This window comes from Pipra filicauda, unplaced genomic scaffold, assembly GCF_003945595.2.
Source record: "Pipra filicauda isolate LSUMZ 115617 unplaced genomic scaffold, ASM394559v2 scaffold297_size1274073_pilon, whole genome shotgun sequence".
Taxonomy (NCBI): Eukaryota; Metazoa; Chordata; class Aves; order Passeriformes; family Pipridae; genus Pipra; species Pipra filicauda.
Genome location: NW_024104417.1, coordinates 566,275 through 580,278, shown reverse-complemented (window position 1 = coordinate 580,278; position 14,004 = coordinate 566,275).

Sequence of the window (14,004 nt, the reverse complement as noted above, 5' to 3'; positions counted from 1 at the left end):
TATAGATGTAGAAAAAGAAGGAGACCTAAGGAAGAAAGTAAAACATTTAGGTAGAACCTGCTTGAGATCCAGCCATGTTCCTGCGGTGAGGCGAGGCTGGGAATTTTGTTCCCCGGTGATAAATTGCAATGCTCAGTTCTAAAAAAATCTCTGGTGGACAGATGAGCTGAACAGACATGGTAAATGTTTGTGGCATGTATCGAGAATGGACAAGAAACACGCTGCTGTGCAGGACCTTAAGGAAACCATATGTTCTCAGTGTGTCTTTCTGTTTTCTTTGGTGAATGGGTTTATCTGTCTTCATAATTTAGTTACACCCAAGAGAGAGTATTTATGCCAGCTGAGCTAGGAACACTATATACAGGCTAGTAGTGCCATACCAGTACTCACTAGAAAAAAACATCAAACAGGATACAAATTCCTCTTTGGAAAATCTCTGTTTCTGAACTGTGCTTGAGCTCTTTTTTTCCTAGAATTTCCCCTTCCTTGCTTTTCTGACTCCTCACCAGAGCTGAATGATGTGCTTCCCATGCCAGTTCCTACTTGGATCATAAGCCTTTGACGGTTGAGCTTCCATTCTGATTCTCTCTCCATAAAATTAAATGCAGAGCTCAAGGCCACTCTGTAAAGCAATCAGGCTTGCATCTTCTTCTTTGAAAGTTCAAGACATTGTATAAACATGCATAGCCTGAAATATATATATATATGTAATTTTTTTAATGTTTTACTATTTGACCACAAGGCTCAGACTCTTATTTACAGGCTCCTTATAGACTTTTTCAGCAAGCAGATTTTGCATTAGTTTGCTCAAAACCTGAAAGCAGCATCAAGGGCTAAAGAAATCTGAAATTCATCATCTACAGGCTCCTCAAGTGTGAATTTAATATGAGAGAAAGCTAACAGTATTATTGCTGCCAGGGTATATGGCTCTGAAACCATTCAGCAGGGCCAGAATGAATTAGGTTTCTATCTCAAAAGGACGCCTATTGACAAAAATGCATCAGCCCATTTCTCAAGGGAAAATCAAAACCATTCTTTTCCAGGATTCACATAGAGAACTTTGGAAAGCATTTATTTTACAAACAAAATGAGACATACTGCTTCCTCTCTGTGCTGCACTCATCAACTCAGTATTCTAATAGATTTAACAAGAGGCACTAGTAAAAATCACGGTTTGAGCTGAGAAATTTATTTCTAATGAATACTTACAAATTAGATTAATATAGTCTCATTTCTCTTAAAGCAATTGGTTTCCCTATGGAGGTGTTTCACCTTACCTTGTAAGCAGTCCCATTGCTAACCACGGAAAAGCTACCTTTGAGGACGGCTATGAGCTCCATCAGAGTCACACTCAGAGTTGTTCATCGCACTGCTTCTTCCTTCCTCCTATTGCTGTAAAGTACTTGAGATTTTATTATATGAACTATGGGATCAGTTATAATTAATGCAAAATTGTTTGTTTCCTGGCAGGGTGATGCCATGTCTGGGGATGTGGCTAAACTGATCATGACAACTGTTTCTCCCTTTGGATGAGGAAAACTTGGAGGAAAAGCTGAGGAGGCCACATATGCTTTTATTTCCTCAGTAAATTCTAGCAATTTAAAGCCAGGTAGCAGAGAGAGTTACAGATCTTAAAGTAATAATATTGATTTTCCTTTCTGGAACACACAGCCCCTCTCCAAAGCATTGTTCTGAGAAAAATATTATGAATCTGTCCCTATAGCTGTGCTTAGCAGAAGTATTAATGTTACTCTTAGACTGAATTAAGCAGGATAACATATAGCAAATACATAGGACTAATATGGTTTCCTGATTTTCATCATCACTACAGTGATTATTCTTCTAATTTTACACATACTGAAATTACAGAGATTTAGCAGAGTCCTTAATATTGTCTCTTAAGCTTTTAGAAGCTACTCTTGCAAGTCTGAGAGTGTTTGCTTACACAGTGGTTTTATATATGTTCCTGTCCATATTTTTGTAGATAAAAGTATTTTTATGCATTTTTAAGAAACTGGATGGAAAAAAAGAGTGTAGTAAAAGAGGACCCAATTTCTTTCTCCGTTTGAGGGAACAGGGACAGGACCTACTGAGCTGTAATATGGGAAAGGATAACTACTGATCAAAGCAGCTGCAAAATTGCATGTAAGCCAGAAAACACGGTTTCAAAGTCTCTGATATTTTTCATCTTTTGTCCTCTCTGGATAAGCTGAGGAGTACACAGAAGGGCACAGTCTCAAGAGCACTCTCAGCCAGTTTGCTGATGACCCAAACTGCGAAGAGTGGCAGACCCATCAGAAGATCATGTTGCCATCCAGAGGGATCTGGATAGGCTGGAGAAATGGGCTGACAGGAATTTCAGCACAGGAAAGTGTAAAGTCCTGCGCACAGTGAGGAGCAACCCCAGGCACCACTATATGCTGGGGAATGCCCACCTGGAAAGCAGTTTTGCAGAACAAGACCTGGGTTGAACACAAGCCAGCAGTGCACCCTGGCCACTAAGGTGCACTTGTATCCTGGGCTGCATTAGGCATCCTGGGCCATGTTGTCAAAAGGTCAAGAGAGGGATCCTTCCCCTCTGCTTGGCACTGGTGAGGCCACACCTTGAGTGCTGTGTCCAGGTCTGGGGATCCTCAGTGCAAGAGTTCCTTAGACCTACTGGAGATAATCTAATGATGGTCACAAATGTGATGAAGGGACTGGACTATCTCTCCTATGAGGAAGAGCTGAGAGAGCTGGACCTATTCATCCTGGTAAAGAGAAGGCTCAGGTGGATTTTACCAATGTTGTAAGTACCCGAATGGAGGGTGCAAAGAGAATAGAGTCAGACTATCTCTTCAGTGGTGGCCAGCGACAGAACTAGAGGCAATGGGCACATACTAAAATACGTGAGGTTCCCTCTGAACATCAGGAAACAGCTTTTCACTGTGAGGGTGACCAAGCACTGGCACAGATTGCCCAGGGGGGATGTGGAGTCTTCATTCTTGGAGATGTTCAAAAGCCACCTGGACCCAGTGATAAGCGACTGGGTGTCCCTGCTGGAGCACCAGGGGTTGCACCAAATGACCTCCAGAAGACCTTTCCAACCTTTGCCATTCAGTGATTCTTTGAGGATCACAGGACAGACTGGCCTAGTAAGGATGCCAAAACAGCCCTTTGTTACCATCTCATTTGAGCAGATGACTTCTGCTTCAGGGCCTATGGGTGGAGGCAGAACGGGAGGGAAGAGGAGATTGAAGACTGCATGAACATCTTTGTGTTCAAGACATTGAATGACCTACTCTTGACGTGAGAATGAAAATTGTAGGAACCTGGAAGAAATCACCATTACTGCCAGCAACTCAAAAGAGTAGAGAAGAAGAACTGGGTAGAGCCTGCCCACAAGGCCTATTGCAAAACCACATTCTCTCATGCCCGTTGTTCTGTGAGATCAGGCACCACTTCTCTACACCTTCCCAAACAACATTGTCTGAAAGCTTGAGTGATCTCCTGGGGCTCACTGCCCTTAGACCGGCCACCTCCACTAAGTAAGCATAACAAAGGGAGTGGCAAGTGCCAGAGCAAAGAAAGACTTGTGGGTCATGCTGTAGAAGCTGTACTAAAGGAGAAGGTGGCAGCAACTCATAGCCCTTGAACACATGATGAGGGAGATACAAGATTTTCTTTGGATTAAAAAACACCAAGTGTTTGCCTAGGAAAACCCTTCATGATGATCTGAAACCATATTTAACAACAGATTTCAAAGGGGGGTTTAATGAAAAATGTTCTGCAAACATGTGAGAAGATCTGTTTCAGAGAGATGATTAAGAGGAGTAAAATGAGAGGAGAAAAACAAAGTTTTTTTTTAATTTTGTCAGGAATATGAAAAGAAATTTTGCTGCAGATTTTCAGTGCTGCACACCTTTTTCTGCTCAGGTTAGGCTTAGATGACTGGTAAAAGCATTTGATTTTCATTTTCATGCTAATTTCCAGTTAGCCTACAACTGGGAGGAAACCTCTCTGGTGAAAGAGCTATGAGTGCAGAGTACAGACCAAGGTGCTCTATGCTGATGATGCTGCCCTTGTTGCCCACACAGAAGCAGCTCTGCAGCATTTAACATCCAGCTTTGCAGACGCTGCTGAGCTCTTTGGGCTGGAAGTCAGCTTAAAGAAGACAGAAGTTCTCTATCAACCTGCACCTCAGGAAGTCTTCCATCATCCCCATATCACCATTGGCCAATCAGAGCTCAAATCAGTCCAGCAGTTTAATTACCTTGGTAGCTTCATCTCCTCGGATGGTAAGATTGACGGAGAGATAGACAACAGGTTAGCAAAGGCATACAGTGCTTTTGGAAAAGTCCATAAAAGAGTCTGGCATAATAAACACTTGAAGAAAAGTACCCAGATCAGTGTTTACAGAGCCATTGTGCTGTCTACTCTCTTGTATGGTTCCGAATCATGGGTCATCTACCACCACCACCTGCGACTCCTAGAACGCTTCCATCAATGCTGTCTCCGCACAATCCTAAACATCCACTGGTCAGATTATGTGACCAATACATCTGTTCTAGAACAAGCAGCAGTCACAAGTATAGAGGCCATGCTGATGAGAACACAGCTGCGATGGGCAGGGCACGTCTCAAGGATGAAGGACCACCGCCTCCCTAAGATCTTGCTCTATGGTGAACTTGCCACTGGCTGCTGCAAGAGAGGAGCCTCAAAGAAAAGATACAAGGACTCCCTGAAATAACATCTCAACCTTGGCCATCATAACTGGTCTACTCTGGCCTCCAATCGGGAGGCCTGGAGACACACCATCTATAACGCTGCTGCTTCCCTTGAGAACGCACGCAGGATCAGTCTTGAGGAGAAAAGGCAACACAGAAAGATTCGTGTCTTGCAGAATATACCACCTAAGGAGTCTTTCTGCTGTGCCTTTTACAATCAGATATGTCTATCTCGTATTGGCCTCATTAGCCATCAGCATGCTTGTAACAAATGTGGATAGAGCCTTCCTAAATCTTCGTTCGCAAAGCCTAACCATGAATGAATGAATGACAGACCAAGCTTATCACAGTCTTTACTGCCCATGTAAAATGGTAGATTTTATATTCAATTCTTTTGATATAAATGTGCCAAATGTGAAGAATTAATCCTTGAACTTTGACATACTAAAATCCACATTTCAATTAGGATGTAATTTAACGGTAGAACATTCTTTTAGCATTAATAATTGTTGTACCTTTGCTGTTACGTGAGATGATACTGCTAGTCACAACATGAAGGTTCTACAAGTCTTTCTCTAATGGGTAGAAGAGAAAACATGCCAGATTTTGAAGTCCATGACTTTTGGGAAAAAAGTGAAGGGAACTGGAGAGGGCCTATGAACTGCCTTTGGCAATTATAAGATTAAATGGAGACACATGTCTTAGTTCTGTACAGATTTTATCAGGGTACAGAATAGCCTATCGGACTGCATTTTCCACCTTTTCACCAATCTTACACATCTTTTTGCAATTAACACATGGTTCAAAGACTGGAATAAAAAATCATTGATATTTTATGTCTATGTCATCTGGCATTCATCCATTATTTCTCACTGAATTATTCCGTGTTGTCTGGAAACAACGTTTGACAAAAGCAGTCTTCAAAGGTTTAGTACTGCAGGAGCTGCGTAAAGGAGATTCCACAAACTCTTACATGGATAGTCCTCTTTTAGTCAGATGATGATTAACAAGGAAAGCTGATCCAAAATGATTAAAGTCATGTAATGTCTTTTAATGATTTCAGGATACTAGGCTGAAATACATGATGTTTTGAAACTCACTGGTGTAATGCCTAAGAGGTAGGTGTTCATCAAACAACACAGATTCTACAGTGTTCCAGGCAGCCATGTAACATATGTGCAGGTAAGCCTCTTCTATCTATAAGGGACCCTTCCAAAAAACTACAGTGTCTAAGAATGCAGGAACAATGAAAGCTGCAATTTTTCTTAAGGTCAGTCACATTTAGATTTTTAGTGTATATTAGCTTTAGAGAGATTCTATATTAATACCAATTCTTGGTTGATATTTTTTCTAATGAATTTAGATTTCTTACCAACTATAGCAATCCAGGTTCTGATATTCCTAAGCCTGTTGAGTCAAATTTTGTCTGTCAGTATTACCTAAAAAATAATGAAAAAAACCCAAAGGGGACCATTCTTAGAGAAACATCTACTCATTGAAATAGCGGAGATTTGGCTTTTCAAAAAGAAATAAAGATTGTTTATGCATTATTGAATGTTGTTACAATTATTATTCCTCTGGATTCTTACAAGAAGGAAGGAATTTCTGCCATGTAGAATTTTGATATTATGATGGTGTTTTGTTAGTACTTTAGCTAAAAGCTATGGCAAATATGAACAGGACCAGTTCTACATCTGCCACACTGTCCTAGTTAGAACAGCTGAGACCAGTTCATCACTGGATGGGTGTAACCCAAAACTGTGTATTCTATAGCCTTCCATGCCATTTCCCAGAAACTGTTATCAATGAACCATTTACACTATCTGCACACAGAGCCTGACTACTCAGGCTATAAACTAGGTGCTAAGAGGCCTGCGAGATAGGAGGTGCTCTTGTCCTCACACCCATTAAGGAACCCCATTAAGGAACCCCCCCCCCTGCCCTGAGGGAGGTACTGAGCATTCCTGCCTGAACTGGAGGATATATAATCTTGGAGTCTTGGGACCTTTTTAACCACTTGTGGGATCCAGAGGAAGACTGCAGGCTGCCACTCTCAACCAGACTGCAGACCACCACTCTCGACTGGACTGCAACCACCACTTTTCGACCAGACTGCGACCACTACTCTTGACCAGACTGCAACAGCACTCTCACCAACAGGTTTTTTTCCTCTCCTTTTACTTTGGACTCAGGGGGCCCAATGAACACCACTCTGTTCATGCCCCAGGGTGCTGAGATATATATTTGGGCTTTGTGGGTTAAAACCAATTGTTTGTCTGTATAATCATACTTATTGTATTATTTTATTAAATTGTTATTCTGACTTATAATCTCTCTTTTGAGTTGAGTTCATTTCCCCTGCTGGTTTGCCTTTAAACCAGCACACACACATAGCCATAATTCAAAGTTTATGACAGTACATTGATTGATATTTGCCTCTGGCAGAACATTACTGATGTCAATGACTGTCTCACATAACCTGGCACAGCAGCAAAACACTGGGTTAAGGCTTGGCCCAAAGTCCATTATACAACTCTGCTGAAAATATTTGCAAGAAATGATAATATGCATCAGCACAGTCACTTTTTTGTGCACCACCTTAGCATTGCAAGACAGTGTATTTCCAGGGGATATACAGAGGTATTTGTGCAACTGTGCGATACATTGCTTGTGTTTAATCTAAATGTACAACGAAGTCAAGATAGAAAAAATGCAAAAACGACACCCTCATAGATGTGGCAAACCTATATGTTACAAGCAAAAGCTATGTCTGTGTCTGTACTGCAGGGTGGCTGCAGTAGCTGACGGAAGACTTCTAACCAGCTGGGCCATGCTGTATAAAGCAAACAGTGGTTACATCACCTGCCTGGTGATGACAATGTGAGGCAAGTATACAAGGTGAACTTCTCAGGAGTAGCCTGATCCTCTATCAGGATGAGCCATGGGTCATATCTTTCCCATCCTGTATGTTTGCAAAGGCTCAGGAGTGCAATTAGGCAGGCAGATGCCACAATACCTCAGTCTGAACAAACACTGGACAAGAACTGTGAGACAAAAGAGTAAGAAATCCAAACAATGAGATTGAAAAATTAGGGACAATTTTAGCCAATACTATGACATTTGCCATCAGGTGTGCACTTAGGTCTCTTGAAAGGTTGAACAAACACAACACAAAGCATGTTCTCTCCTTGCCAGTCTGGGGTAAAGTAACAGTAACTCTGTCAGAGGTAAGTCATGCCTTGTTACCCATTGTGTATGAGATTTAAATTATGTCAGTGAAAGTATCAGGTAGAAGGTTTAAAATTAAACAAAAAGAAATACTTTTTTACACATGACTACACTGCAGATTTCAATAATGCTGCTTGGTGTCAGTTCCAAACTGCAAGCAGGTTGATGAGAGCCTTGGAAAATCCACAAGTGTCTTAGAAGCTGTCAGCTCTAGAATTAACCTCCAGCCTGAGAAACCCTTAGACAGGCCTTAAACAGCTCCCAGAAATTGGGAAACTGCAACGGAGGCATATACAAGGGCTATGCATTAGTTTATATTTGCCTTGTTTCTTAAGGTTAGACTCAGATCATCAATGAACCTTTAAGATTGTTGGAGATGCATTTGCCCGTGACTCTGAGTATCAAACCAGACAGTTAAAATGGATGTTTAGAGAGTTTACAAAACTCAGCTACTTACCCGTGGTTTTTCCAATATGCTTTTTTCCTAGTTTGCTATTTAAAAACTCAGTTAATAAGAATGTCACTGGCCCAAGAGGCATTTAGTATCTTTATTCTTACCCTTGGCAGGAAGGATTTCCCAAGGAACTGATTTGCAGTGTCTCGCAGCAGAATATCACTTGAATACCACTTGACCCTCATGGAACCATTCAAAACAAACATGCATGTTCACTGTGCCTCTCAGAAGCCTCTGTCTCTGAGAATTGCTTTTCCAGCGTGGGTTATGGCTGTTGTCATCTAGACTCATCTACATCATGTTTTCTAATTTGCTAAGAATTCCATGAACAACAGCATCAAAAGCCTTTCCAAAGTCAAAAAATACAATAGCAATTGCTTTTCCTTTGTCTGCAGCATCTGTTACCCATCATAGAATAAAAGTGGATTATTCTGATAAAATCTATTCTTACCAAAAAAATTACATTGTTTTTTACTCTCTCCTTGTTATCCTCCAGGAAGCCTGCTAGTTATTTGTTCCATTACTTCTGTTTCCAGAAACAGAGGTTTTGCTGACTGATCGCATTTTCTTCCTGTCTTTTTAAAGCTCTCAACATATTTACTGTTCCCTTTATCTAAAATGCCACCCATTCTCCATAAATTGTCAGAAAGTATTTTTAACAGCTCTGAAATTTGATCAGCCAGTTCAGTACGTGTCCTAGGACAAAAAGGTGCTATCCTTGTTGTGTGGCCCTGATCACTCCACTAACGAAACTAATTAATAGTAGTAAGTCAATCAGTTGTCTGATGATGAAGGAGGTCTATAGAGCTACACTGAGGTTCATGTACTCACAGACTGGGGCATATCAAACAGAGGGTGATTTGGGAACACCACCATTGCACCTTTAACTTCCAAAATGCGCACTCTACTATTCTGATCATTTGTGCTCTGTACGACATCTGTAGTTGTGAGTGACACTTTCCATATGGTGAAAGTTCTGGAAATTGACAGGCTAACTTGTACAAGCAGAAAGTACTCATGTAAATAATATTACAGGAGTGATCTTGGGGGCAAGGGAAATTTGCAATGCAATGTGTTAATTTCTGTGCCAGGTATAATGATTTTAATGAATAATCCACTGCAATTGTATGCGCTTTGCGCAGGAAAACGATACTCTTGATATCTTATTCTTTCTGCTGCATTTCTGAACTTCTCAGACAAAGAGAATGCTAATCTGTACTTGAATAAAATCTCTTCTATTATGTTAGTCTCCATGCTTGCTTGATTGATTACTTAGCATGCCACAACACCAGCTCTTGTACTGTTTGCTCTTTACTGACATCTGCCAAAGAGGATAATGCCAATTTAATAATTTAAGGGGATTTTTGGTATAACTGTTGGTAGAAGACAATCACAGTTTTGTGTATCTTGAATAATTTTTGGAAGGAAAGGAAAAAACACGGCAGACAAATCAGTTGCCTGCAAACAGTAATGAGTTGTGCTTTTCACGTAAAAAAATGCAACCTGTAAAACCTACCAGAAACAGAAGACAAGGAAAATAAGGGGTGCAGTGCCCTTCTAATTTTAATTGCATACTTTTTCTTCTGCTGGGGAGTGGGAACTGTTCAGTAGGTAAGGTCTATGTCTGCCCACCAGCTGCTGGTGAAGTTGTCTCTCCTACAGAGCTGGAGATGGTTCCAGACTCTGACCAGGCTACACAAGTGGTAGCTGAGCAGTGAGCTACAAAGTTAGTATCAGCTAGACACTTGCAGAGAGGCTTGTATTAACAAAGCTTTCGTGCTTACATGGGGATCATCATCAAAGCTGATGTCCAGAACTGTGGTACAGCTGAGTGTCAGCACTCATTTAGAATCATTGTTAATAAGTGTGAAGAAAATCCCACTCCTTCTCCACAACCAACATGGTTCCCATTCTTTACATTCTTGTCTTGTTCAGTGTCATCCTCTGGTACATTTCTACCAGTCTTATATTTTCATCTCAGTAACAGTTTCTGGATGAAGCACCACCAGGTAGAATGGCTGGAACTGTGGATTGCAAAATGCCTGTATAAAAAAAGAAACAGTTCTTTCCCAGAAGACATGAACACATAAAAATATGCAAACTAAGAATCCTATAGCTCTTTCGGCTAAATAAAACCAAACCAAACAAACAAACAAGGAAAAAAAAGAAACAAAAAACCCTTAATCAATCAATCAACCAAAACAATCAACACAACTCCTACCCACCTTAAAGGATAACTCTAATGAGAATAGAAGTTTTATATTGAAATTTCCAGTCAGTTTCTAGTCCAAGCACTTTCCCACAGCCATTTGTCATGTATAAAATGCAAATTCAAGAGGTATTAGTGTGGCCGTGCTGTACAGTTTATACAACAAAGACTCCATTTTTTTGTTATAATGACGAATTGTGAAGGTGCAAGCAAGGTACTGTGAGAGCTTTTTGGACTCAGCATGTTAGATACAGGAAGACAATTCTTTGATTCCATGAAGTTCTCACTATTAGCCCTCCCTGATAGCTGAGTATATGTGTACAGATACAAGGTTTGACAGGAAAGGAAATGCAGACTGACTGCTGTACTCTACAAATACCGAGTATAACATAATTTTGGACACTGTCAGTGTCCCTGTTAAACATTTGAAAGTATTGTTGAAGTATTTGTGATTTATTTTCCATGAAACACACAGATGAAGAAGTCTTCACAAAGTCAGTTTTGACAGTGAGTGTAAAAGCATCTGAAGTGAAGATTGTCAAGATGACTGAGACCCCCTGTAAATCATTGGTTTGCACATCTTCCTCTCCAGCTGGACACCTTCCAAAATTCCTCAGCTGGAAAGAATTATTTGATCAACTTGTTGTTTCCAGACCTGATTTCTTTTTTCAATGTAGCTGCAAATACAATAAATTCAAGCGGAGTGAAATGAACTGGCACTTGAGATTAATGTCAACATCTGTGTGAAAATACTTCCCATCCTTGGATAACACTATTAGCTATATCTAGTTTATTTATATAGCCATGCTTAGTACTGCAAATTTCTCGGCATTGCAGCTGCAGGCTATTAACCTAGAACATGACCTCTTTTAGTTATTACTTAAGGCAATAATAGTAGTGATACAGATTACAATGAAGATCCCTTGAGAAAGAGTATAGTAATTAAAATCTATGTCACTAGAATGTCACTATGTCCTCTAATGAAGCCAGTGTATTAATGAAAACTGAATAAATAAATATGGGAAAATCATATGAAAACACTTAGTTGAAGGACTCATTTTTTGGATTGACTTTTCTTCTAAGTATCAAAGATGAGATTGAAGAATGGGTGGTTGAGAGCAATAAGAAAAGCAAACTCGTATTAGAATGGTTTCAGAAAGCAAGTCTAATGCTTTAGGGTGCCAGCTGATCGCCACTGTGACTAGCATTTAAACATATATTTCAGATAGGCTTGACCCAGTATGGAAATACACCATGTCAGCTTTCTTTGAAACATAATTAAAGATCGTTGCCAGAGGCAGGACATTTTATCATTTAGACTCTTGATCTTTTCTGGCTTGTTGAAACATATGTTCCTATGAATATCTGAAGTTACCACAGGCTCCTGTTCACGTACATGCCTTGGAATCCCCTAGAGATTTCTATGCTGCGGTTTCATGTTTATTCAGAATGCAATATCAAAATTGATAAAAATTCAATAATGGCAATTGGATAAGAATGTATGCATGATGGTTTTTGTTTGATTTGAAAGTTAGTAGTGAATGTATATGGGTATGAGAAGATAAAGTACATAAACAGGCAGAAAGATCAGTTAGCTGGACTACTGAATTTTGTTCCTAGGATCTACAGCTTTAAAGTGCTGGTTAAGGCTAGCTGGAAATTTCTCATAGCTTCATCAGCTGTGTAAGTGGCAATCATTGTAAATTGGGTATACATTGCAAGGGAACGTTTCTTATTAAAGATGCTAAAATCCTTTTCCCTGTGATTCAGATGAACATGGCCCAGACACAAAAAGATAAAAAACACTGTGTATTACTATTTGCTCTGGACGAAATTATCCAACTCACTCTACGCTCTGAATGACTCACTGCAATATTATCAAGAGAGAGCTGGGAATGCTTATTATAAATAAGCAAGGACAGACCAATTTCAGAAGAGGTGATTCTATCAGGAGAAGCATCTATGAGAAGAAAATAGATAGAGGGATGAAGTTTAAGGTAGCATATTCAAATATCTTCCTTCAGGTTTTAATTAACACCCAGGCTTATCTTTCAAGTAGTGCTATGTTTCCAGCACTTGGTTAAAAAGATATAGGAGGCTCTGGTACGTGCAGAATTTGAAAAGCTTACAGCCAGTCATGGAAGCTTTATAAAAGCTGCCCTAATGTACATGCATTTTAATTCAATAAGAGATAGCAATTAATTTATTGTATGCACAAATTAAGGATGCTTCCCTTCCTGTCTTGAGTGTATAAGGTGCATCCTTACTGAAAATTATGAAAAAACCCTTTTGGTTAATCCTAAGACATCCTACAGATTGATTGCTTTGTAAGTATCCCTCATCTATTACAGCAGGTGGAAAAAACCAAACAGTGATATATGGTAGAATACTTCCATACTGTGCCATGCTTCCATTAATATAGAACTCAGCTAGAGCAGCCTGTGGCTGCCTTTCAAACTAGTGAGAAAGGATAACGATTTCTACAGTCTATGTTGGCCAAAAGTCACTTTCTTTCTTGCGATGGGAAAAGTTGGAAAAAGAACACTTTTCTAGTTAATTCTGCACCTTTCTTATCACAACATGATTTGCTACTTACCGAACGGTTAGGTTGGCTCCCTGAGAACAGCTGCCCTGCAGGGTCCTTTTGCCCTTGGCAGCACAGCTCTTAAAGATGCCGTGCTGCTATTTGCAGCTTCCTACCGCAGCTGCACATCAAATATACAAAGCAGGAGCCAGGCATGCTTTGGCAGCAGAAATGAAATTAAAATGTGAGGACTGGAAGAGAAGTGACTTGTTTTTTATTGTTCTGATAAGAAATTAGTAATCAAATGTACAGAAGAAGGTAATTGCTTACTGTTCAAAGCAATTGTTCCAGAAAGAAGTGTTTGTTACCAGGAGAACAAAGGTCATGTTCACTAATTGTATATTCATGATTAGCAATAGGCTTAATCTAGAAACATTTTGAAGCTGTATCCAGGATCTCTTCATCCAGTTTAGCATTTCTCACATATCTTTCTCCACCATCACCACCCCAAATGACAGAGAGAGAAGAGGAACTGTGACAAAACAGAAGTGGGAGTGGTAGTACTTTAGTTCTTAAAAAGTCTAGAGAAATAGTGAGAGGCTGAGATGTGCTTAAATGCTTTGCCTCATTCCTATTTCTCTAGAGTTGATTGATTCAGCTTTTATTTAGCAGTATGCACATAGGTATTTGGTGCCATTTTTAATGCCCTCAGATATCCTGCTTGATCTCCAGACCTCCAGATGCTACTCCAGAAGGGCATGTATTTCCTACAGGTCTTATGGCATATCTGCAAGCTTGATGTGAATGTCTCAGAGGAATGTAATGATAGCTTGCATCCAGAGGACACAGATTTCAGATGTGCACACTTCAAATTTTTGTTGAA